Source organism: Tauraco erythrolophus, chromosome 9 (assembly GCF_009769465.1).
Source record: "Tauraco erythrolophus isolate bTauEry1 chromosome 9, bTauEry1.pri, whole genome shotgun sequence".
Taxonomy (NCBI): Eukaryota; Metazoa; Chordata; class Aves; order Musophagiformes; family Musophagidae; genus Tauraco; species Tauraco erythrolophus.
Window position 1 is genome coordinate 33,050,549 of NC_141473.1, and position 11,045 is coordinate 33,061,593.

Below are 11,045 nucleotides of genomic sequence, written 5' to 3' on the forward strand. Positions count from 1 at the left end.
TAGACTGAAAGAACAACTGCTGTGAAGCTCTGAATAAATGAGTTATTCCTGTTTCTGCCATCATGTGCTGGATGCTACTGAAGCCAATGAAGCTTAATAATCACATTTGCCACGCCAGATCTTATATTCCTATTTGCCTTCCACAGAAGGCCTAAGAATTAAGATACTATCTAATTCTACTTGTTTGCCTCAGTAGCAGGTGATATGAAACAGCCGTTTATCAATAATCATGTGTATTTATCTCGCCAACTCTACAGTGCTAGAATTTCCAGGGACCACTGTTCTCTTTCCCCAGCAAACAAAAGTACATTTCTAGTATAGAAACAACATGGACAGGAAGGTGAGAACATTCCTCCTATGGTAACCTAAATGATCTCCTCTAATGAAAAGCTGACTTTGTCACAGCATTACATTAGGGCAGAGAAAAGAACTGTTATCTACTGCCCTAGCAGTGCAGAAAATGAGTGAAGCCTACCCTTGGGAACTGCAGAGCAAACGGCAGCAACGAGTGGATGGCTTCAGGCAGGCACAGCCTACTACCTTCAGTAACAATTATGTCCGTTTTTTCTGCACCACACTCCCAACAGGAGAGCCCTGCTGAAATCTGAAACAAAAGACCAGTTCTTCGAGGTGCTACAGACGTGCTTCAAGACAGCTGCTCCTAATTTCCCACTGGTTTTCATGATAACTAAGATGTCCTCCACACAAAAGACACAAACTTCCCAAATTCGAAAAAAGATTTTTAGATCTTATCATCACTGAATAATCTACAGTGAAACTTAAGTATAACAAGAATTATTTTTCTTAAAATGTAATTAAAAAATGCTTTAGGGCAGTTACATGAAAATATTTTCACCAGCATAGGGAGGTATTGCATGACAAAGGAAAAATCAGGGAGGTCTCTGCAACAGATGCAGCAAAAGGCTTCTTTAGCAAGCACTTAGGACCACCACAAGATGGGTAGCACGGCTGCAAGTCCATTTTCATTTTTAAGAGGACCATGGGAGCTTAACAGAATGAAAGGAACTGGCAGCAGATCTAGCTAGCAAACACCTGCTCTGAGCAGCACAAGCCCTGAAGAATTAAAGATGATGAATTCTGAGTAAATTGTGCATGTTGTATGAATTAAATTGAATCAGAATACAACTAGAAATTCTGATGGCTCCAAGATTGAACTTCTGAGTACTTACAACTCTCGCATATTCTATTGTGTTATTTAGCCTGCACAGACTGGCTGCAGTTCTGTCAAAAAAGCCACCTTCTCTCCCCTCCAAGATCCAGTAAGATTTATCAGCTCTGCGGTAAAATCCTCCAAGCCTTCCTTCCTTCTCCTGTCTTCAGTGTCTCCAAAACACCTCTGTTCTTGAATTAGTTTCCAATGTTTTATGAAGGTATCCATGAATTTCAGTGTCTCTCCCTTTCCTATGTCCAAACTGCATAGAAATTAATACTAGCATCCTTGACAGTCTGCCATTTGAAGTCATAATAGTCATAAAACATGGTAAGAAATTCCAAGATACTTATTGTTCTGTTTCTCTTAAATATTTTTCTTCTTCTGTGTTCAAAGTTGTGAGATTGTTTTCCCAGATCTCAAAGAGCTTAGAGGTAAGTCCTTTTCTACTCATCCTCCCTCACGCTTAGGTACGCTGATGTTCTATCCACTTGTAAAGTTTGATCTATCAAACACCAAGCAAACCAGTTATCCAAGCTGCTGTTGTGCTGAATTTTATTCGCTGCCGGTCAGGACGCACTAGGTCAAGTAACATAAGCAGAGCACGATAATGAATAGAGATAAAGGGAGGAGAGAACAAGACACGCATCATGAAGAGATTGAGGCTTCTCTATTTCTAACATTGAACAGCATCTTTAGTCAATACAGCAAAAAGCTATGACATTCCTCGCAATCTTTAAAACCATTGTTGTTATTCATCAGAATATGGTTTCTTAATGCTTTACAAGGCTAGAGGACACAAGCACTTACTGGAGAAAAAGAAATAGGGAAATGCAGCTCTGTTTTGTAGAAGAAAGCTACCAGAATACTTCCAGAAACAAAAACTCCATTCACATCCCTTAGGGCCACACACTCAAATTCACTCTGCCATTAATGCTATTTACAGTGAATATCAGGCACCTCAAAGAAGAAAAAAAAAAGGGCTAAGTGCTATCTGCCCAGAAATGTATGCTTTGTAATAGTCTGCCCACTTGCGCTTTGCATACTAGTAAAATAGAGACTACACATTTTAAGCTCCAAATTTTTACATCAAACCTTACCAAAAGGTTGAAACAAAACAGGATTTGAGTTTTCATAAAACTCTTAAGATTCTATTGAAAAAAAAAAAAAGTCTTGCAAATTTTAAGTAAAAGTAAGACCCTGGCTAAGATTTGCCCTGATTTTTGGCATTCTTACATGACTAACAAGGCAGAGGGCAGTCAAGGTCCAGATGCTTAGTCAGCTGCAGCAAAGAAGCAGCTTCAGGACAAAGAAGAAAAGCAGAAAGAATATACTTGTGGGTAGGGACATATTACTTGAAATAAAAGAGAATATCAGGGTGTGGAAAAAGGAAGACACATACTTGAAATAGCCCATTTTCACATTCTTCTTAAATGTTAACACAGGATATCATAGTTCATAAATGAGCCATGAAATGCAATGACACTTACTCTTCTGCATTAGTGCTGACAGCCTAACTGTTCTCAAGGACAGAGATTAGCTAGCAATTGCAATAAAGCACTGCAGAGGCACAACTCCTCTCCGAAGGTGCCAATCATCTGATGCGTGCTCTTGAAGGAAGTCCTCAATTCCCTTCTTTAAAAGATCTAGTCTTCTTGCCACAGCAGACAAAACACAGGTCTATTCTGACTTTGTAAAAATTCTGGAAAACGTCTTTAGTAAGAACCAAAGGTGACTCAGACACTGGTGGACATCGAGTTTTCCTTAAGTTTGCTTTTGTGTACTTTCCTACTCACTCATCCAAAAGTAGTAGAGCCATATCTTGTTAAATTTGAACTAGCCATGTCAACTCTGTACCTGCAGATATAAACACCACGCGCTTCCTGTGTAACCAACTCTTCCAAACACAAGATCCAGAACATGGTAAGGCTGTCACTGGAAATCCAGAGAACACAAGGCGCAGTTGACAAAAACACTACATTAAGCATTCTGACCCCAAGAACAACTTTCAAGGCATTGCAAGAGACAGATGGGATACATTGTAATAAATCAGAAGCAGAAACAGTTGACATAATCCTGACAGATATACCTAGCTCCAATGCAGAAACAGTCCTGCTAGGAGGAATGAAATTATGCAGATTACTTCATCTGTTATGTTACACGAGGAACGGCCTTCTGTGAACAGAACAAATTCAACAGACTCAACCTTAGAGAGCAAGTCATGTACACCAAGCTTCTTCAGCGGGGCAGTTTAACAGCTCTTAAACTGCAAAAGATGTACCGTTCCCACAATCTTTGTTGGTGAAGAGATACAAAGAGTCTTTATTTGCTTCAGCTCTTCGATGACATTATTCAGTTTAAACTGTTACCAAATTTGCTAAGATAATAAACAGAAAGGGGAAAACCAAACTAGGAAGAGACAAAACTATCTGCCTGCCTTACAGATCCAATGCTCTGCAATCTAAAGACAAAGCCATATGGCTACAGAGAAGAAAAGAACTAAACTGTCCTATTACTCAAGCATTATTTCCCCCCCCAACACACACAAAAGCACTGTGACTATACAACACATCTATATCTACGTTACTCTCTCCTGTTGTCTTAACGCTTGCTTGTATTTGGCAAGACTTCTATCCTGGAAGATAATCCATAATTGTGTATGGGTGCATGTATACATGCATTTGAAGAACTCTGATCTTTCCAATTTGATGCAGATAGCTGCCTTTCAGAAAAGTTTTAAAGCCGACATCACTGTTGATATCATAATAGCAAATTAAGTTTTATGCTGTAATTAAGATTGACTAAATAATCCCAAACACAAATCTTCCTTTCAAAAATGTTTTTGATTATGTCAGCATCAAAGCAACTGACAGCAGAAACAGGCCATGGTATTATTCCTTCAGCAACAGCATTTCACGGCACTAATTTCAATTTTTCTGAATTTATTCTTACAAGACAGATTAATCTGTTTCCGAGTTCAGACATAACAGCAATGTCATTCTGCAAACAAGTAGGAACTACCTGCTATCATCTGGCAAATATTTCACTTTGAAATAGAGGAGCCTCCCTTTTCCCGCAGAACTATCCACTGTCACCAAATGATTCAAACACACCACTCACATCTCTAACTATTAGGAAAGACTTACTTCACCATTGATTCAGTAACAAACTAGAGAGTCAGCTTCCAGCTACCATTTTCTGCTACTTTAGTAATGCATGCTACCCAGCACAGGATTTTCTTGCTGCTGAGAACAGGCAGGCTGGAAACCAAGTGAAACTTTTAATACACCTGATATAAATGGAAATATCCCTTTTAAGACTGCCACCTTGTCCATCCTACTCCTCTAGTTTGTTTATTTATCTGACGCACTTTCTCCATATAAGAACATGGAGATGTCTTGAGCTAAAACCCTCTTATGGTGGTTCAACACATCAAAAATATATATCAAACAGATGACGTTCAATATATTTTTGTATTGATTATATAATGACTAATGACAGAAACAACATGACCTATGTGACCCACCGCTAAACAGTTCATCTATGTAGGTATCTCAAGATTAACAATTCTCATAAGTTTACATCTGCAACGAGGCTGTGGTTACCACCAATACATAAGATTATTTTTTTCTCCTCCAGTCACACGTGACTGTTCTTTCTAATGCTGCCTGAATAAGAATTCTAGTTATAGGTTAAGCTGAATGACAAGCAGAGATAATTGAAGGAGACTGCATGTAATTCATAGATTCACTGGTACTGAGATCCCCAGTAAGTCTGAAAAAGCTCACGTGATAACTGAGCAAGACTAGACAAGATGAAGCAGTAGGAAGATAAAATAAAGTAGTTCTGGGAATTTCTTTTCTACATATTGCCAGTGCTATTTTAGCATAATTTAGGTTTTGTCAGAACATCATGACCTTAAGACAAGAACATGTCAAATCATTGTTACAGATTTAAAAAAAAAAATAAATTATGTTGTTAAGTCAGCCACTGCTGGATATGGGGAAAAAAAAAACAAAAAAAAGACTAGAAAAAGGACTGACAAAGAAAGTCTCTAAAGCTTCTTTCAGGAAAGACAGCAAGTGAACACTAGATAAACTTGACATATTATATAAATCATCATATTTTTCTGGGTTTGGATCATGGTGATTCAACTGTCCAGATTCAACTCTCCAGCCATACAGTTCCAGCAGTCAATGTTATTTTAAAGGCAATGAGTGAAAAGTAATATTGTCTCCTGTGTGTGCCCTAAAAACCACACCAGCAAGAGGATGAACAGGACAAGCATAGAATGTGACTTCTTCAACCTTCAACTACCTGGAATTCATAGGATTTCTTGAATTTGATGTAGTTTGTTTAGGAACCCCCCACAGATCTCTCCTCCACTATCTTGTGCAATCTGTTCTTGAGTTTCAAGCTATTTCCATCCACAACTGTCTGAAGCAATGAGTTTCAGAGCCCTCCTAATAACTCTTTTAAAGATTGTTCCATTGCCTTGAACAGATTCCTGAGGAAAACTACTTGCAAACTCCCTACATTGCAAAAATTGGCCACTGATCTCTGCCCTCCTTGCTACCAAACATATCAGTTGTTTCAATCAGTGTTTCATATCTACATGCTTTCAAGAAGACATTGGATTGCTCATATTCTTTGAAATCAAGTTTGACTTCTCTTCAATATCCACCCAAAACCAAAAATACTGCAGCTGTATACCAGCATATTATAGCTTTCAGTTGAAACTTGCTTATTTTTGAACCACATCTTCAAAGCGCCACTTTCTTGCTACCGAATTCCATTTCGCTAGTGCTGGGCACTCACAGCTTTTGTCTATGATTTGATGGCTATAAATCAGTTCCCAGTGTCACATCTAAACTTTCTAAAAATATCCCAGTACCAAACAACCTTGCAAGTTTGCCACAGCATAACAAATATCAACCTGGTTTTAATCACAGACTGGTAGCCTTCTCTAAGTATTTTAAAATGTGGTTTAGATTTTCTTACCAATTTTCTGATACATGAACATAAACAGTTATACCTGAACGTATCTATCAGGGTCAGTTTTCTACAATGTAGAAGACACAGATACTTGTTATATCCTCACACATTTGCCACTAAAAAAAAAAGGATTTGCAAAGAAACTGATATGTTTAACTTCAGTTACTAATGACAGTTTGTCCACAGGATCAGTTTCTCCCACATCTGTTACAGAATTACACAGAGACAGTCACCTATGCTAACATTTCACTTGAATTTAAAGGAAGCTGGTACATAATTTGTTTTGTTTAATCAAGATCTCAAATTTAGTCGTGGTAAAGTGTTATTTTTATAAACTACTATTTCAGAGAACTTTCACGACTTAAAGATTTACATAGACAGGGACCAGGATTTTTTTATTTATTTTTTAACTCTCTTTACTGATGGACAAGGCTACGAAGAATGAAAGATTCCGCTCCTCAAGTCTCCTGCTACTAACAGCAGTAGCTTATGCATTTAAGTAAAACCTATCCTTAATATGATTCATAAAAAGAACACGAGTTGAAGCACACAAAGTCATATTGCAGTGAGAATCTCTGTATCTATCTAGAATAGACTCTTGAATCTTCAGCTCAAAGCACACATGATATTATGGAGTCAAGAGAACCCAGGATATTCGGTTTTCCCATGACGCGCTGCTTAACTTGTGCTCTGTGTGTCATAAGCCATCTGGGCTAATTAGGCTAAAAGCACAGGAGTTCTTTTGCTTCAGGGAATAAATTCAGAAATTGCTTGTAATTTAAGGGTTATTCCAGATTTATAACTTGTTCAACTGCCACACAAAAGTAAAGCCTTATCAGCTATTTTCCTCTGGCTAAGCAGCCAAGACTTCTTGCAGTGAGAATCTTGCCAAGATTAACCATACTTCTGCTTCAATCAAAGCCATTAAAATGCACTCTGGAGAAGACTACCTCAACTCATCATGGGCTAAGTGCTCATGAAAATCCCAACAATCTGTGCCGAAAAAGGCATTTTACTGAGAACTTGTGACGCCAGTTCACCATGTGACCAGGGATAAGCACCCTCCACCCTGAGAAGACTTTCTCGCTTCACTTACTATAGGATATTACCAGCAGAACTGCTCCAGCTGAATCCTCCCTTTAGAATAGAGAATAGCTAGTGAGCAAAGTCCAGATGTCTGCAAATCAAGCTACTTTCAATTAAGGAGGAAATAATATTCTCAGAATGTCTTCCAAAATGCACCTATGTGATAGAAGTTTAAGACTGAGCTAGAGTATTGTCCCAGAAGTACGAAGAAATGCAGAGACCTACACTGACTAGCTAAACTTTGTCTTTAGAATAATTCTTTTAGTGTTGTTGGTATTTTATTGTAACATACATGTGTTCAGGTATCCAGAGATTTACATAAGCTTTTTTTATTGCTCCAATTGAAACACAATACAGGATTTTAAACCTAATTATCAAAAGCACCATTAGTATTTTGATCTTCTTAGTATCCCTGTTGGCAAGGAATTTAACTGTCTGAAAGCTTGTAATTAAGAAGATGGTGCTGCTGTTTACACCTCCAAATAGCGGCTAAAAGGGATCACCACAACCAATGCTGCAACTGGCTACTTTTTCTTCTTTCCTCTCTCTTTCATTTTCAGAGATCTGCATTTTCGAACAATTTTAGGCACGCAATGTTCATCTGAAGACTAATGGCATGATAGCTTTTTATCTAGAGAGCCAGTGCCAGCACTTTTTTGTAACTGGTTTATTCCAAATAACCAATCCCTCTTAAAGGATGATCACACAAAAAGTAATAGGTTTTACTCCAGCAAGCTTTTTACATGAACAGTTCCATTAAACAGGATTACTCATTAGTATAACAATACATTAAATGAGATCACTATGTTAATTGAGATCATTACTATTCATTTTTTCTATATTCATATATATTATTACTTCAGTTCAAAACCACAAAGTGTTATAGTGGTCAAAAATATCAAATGTAGAAATATTCTAAACCTGAAACATTTCAACTGTTTGAATGGATTTACAATCAGAAGACAATACTCAACAGTTTTTGGAGCCTAAACATTGAGATTTCTATAATGAAAAGTACTAACTGTGAGCAAAGATCAAACTTCAACTTTAAAAACATTTTCTTCTACTGCAAGTCGTATATTCATGCAGATCCTTCGTTAAGATTCAAGTAGCTGATTATTACTAATGTTCCACTTATTAGGCATTCACGTCTTCAGCTTAGAGGTATTAAATTCAAAACGGGCCCACAGAATTTAGAGTTACGTGACTATTATAATATCTGTCAAATTTCATTCAGTACCACCAAAAAAAAAAGTAAATATTTACTGCCTCACACTAATATGATGAAGAGTTTTGTATGTTCAACTACTCCAGAAGAGAAATTTTTTAAGTTTCAGAGAATATTTAAAGTGGTTCTCAATTATAAGAACATGACAAAACAATCACTTAGATCTAACTTCACTTCACTTTTAATACCTTCGTAATGAAAAATTCTATTCTACATCAAATCAAGGCCCAAAGCCCACAGACACCAGGAACAAACCTGTTACAAATATGAACCATCAACCCTACGATTTGAACCAACGCCCCTGAAAAGTGGTAGACATCTTTATACGACATAACAGATGGAGTACCAGATCTACAATCCTTACCTTAATTTGTTGTCTGGCCTGGACACTAATGCTCTGCTACAGCATAAAGTTCCCATTCAGCTTTGCTTTCTTTAACTGAAGATAAACAGCTCGACTCCCTCCAACTCAAAGTTAAAGGCTGAAGTTGCCTACATTTCATTGTGTGTCAAAGTACATTTGACAGAACACGATGTTACAGCAGGCTCTGGATGATGAAAGCAAAGTCTTGGTGTCATTAAAGCAAAATCATCACAACATACATAACATTCCCTTGTTACAAGTGAAATCTGAACAGATTATAGCTAAAGTACCTATTCCACCATTTTAATTTTTTAAACAGCTGTCTCTCAACAAAAACACACTGTGTGCTTTTGCTTCTTCCCCTTTTAGCAGCTACAAAGAGACGTTTGCGACCACGGCCTTCAGCAGCTGTTTCCTAAACCACGTTCACCTGCAGGAACGTCTCAGCAAACAGAGAATTAAAGGACGCGTAAACCCCTGAAAAGCAGGAACGGACGGCGGAGCACAGCGACCGGCCTGCCCGCCAGATCGCCTTTGCCCTCCCGGCGCAGCACAGCTGGGCAAAAGCCGAGGGCGAGCCGAGCGCAGCCCCGGCCACCGCCGGCCCCGCCAGCCGGGGGAGGCCGCCCCGGCGGCACGGCCGGCAGCCTCAGCACCGCGGGGGCCTCAGCTGACAGCCGGGCCGCCCCAAGGCGCGGGACGCGCCCGACAGGGACCCGCGGGAGCCCGCCCCGCCCGCCCGGCCCTCCACCGCCCTTCCCCGGCCTCCCGCGGCCCGCGATGCCGCCGCGTCCCCCGACCAAGGCGGCGACCCCAGCCCCGGCGGGAAGGCGGCGGCGCCGGGAAGGAGCAACGGCCGCTGCCCGCTCGCCGCCGGCACGGCGACCCCCGGCAGCGCGGCCCGCCGTGAGGGGCCGGGGGGGAGCGAGGGGAAGGCGGCGCCCCGCGCTGCCGCCGCACTCACCGCCGGGCGGCCGCGCGCGGGCCAGCGCCGTCCCCTCCTCGCGCAGGGCCGCGCGCGCTGCGCCCTCAGGTACCGCCCGCCGCGCCGCGCCCCGCCCGGCCCCGCCCCGCCCGCGGTAGGAGGGCCGGCGCGCGCAAGCCGCGCTGCGCATGCGCCACGAGCCGCGCACGGCCGCCTCCCCACGCCCCTGCGCGCCCCATCGGCTCAGCGTGACGTCAGCGCGGCCGGCGCGCGCCCGTTCTGCGCCGCGCCCCGCCCGTGTCCCGTTAGGTGCGGAGCTCGGGGCGGCTGCTCGGCCCCTCCGCCCCCTCCGCAGTGCCCCGCTGCCCGGGGCGGCCGCCGCAGCCCACTCCGCCCGCTCCTCGCCCACGGCACGGCACAGGCCGGCGCCGTGCTCCGCTCCCGGCACGGCACCTCGCCCGTGCCCGGCTGCAGGGCTGCCGTGTCGCTGTGTCACGCCGGGCTGTCAAAGCCGTGAGGCCTCCAGTCAGTCCTAACGATTAGTGAGCCCGCGGACAGGTGGGAATGAAAATGCGGTTGTTAGGGAAATCGGCCTGCGAGGGTCCTGGCCCTGGACAGAGAGGGAACTCCAATGTCCCAGCTACGGGAAAAGCCTGGAAGGACGCAGGCAGCCAACCGCAAGATGCAGATCCGCAGGAGACCGGGCTTGCTCCATGCTGGCGCTCACAAAAGGGCTTGCGAGTTTAATTTCCCCGTGTTTTCTGCCAGTGCCAGGAGTCAGAAGGCACTGGCAGAATATCCAGAGCTTCTGCAAGGTGCAGGAAGTTATCAGCCTGTGGTCGCATGAGATGGTTGAGGGTCACGTCGCTGACTCAGTATTTATAGCCCAATGCTTTTCCTGTCTGCCTGCACGCTTATTTGGGGCTTGTGTTCCTGCATCTCCCGTGGTTTGGGATCTTCACGTGTGTGTTGTCTTAGCACCTCAGCATCTGTATGGCTGCGCTTCAACTTCAGATTTTTCCAAGTTTCATTTTTCTCGAAAGTTCTGACTGCCAGTATTTCTAACACTTTGCCCGCCTGCTTCACCAGCCCTCCCTGAGGAAGAAAGCCGTGCAGCAGCTTCAAGCTAGGTTCATGTAGGGAAAAAAAACCACCCTGTAACTGATAAACATCATTTACCGCAGCCTCTTGACTAGAAGCTGGGCACGCTGCCAGGGTGTAAGACCTGCATACGGATGTCAGCCCAGGCACTACAAGTGCCTCCTCACCTTTGTAG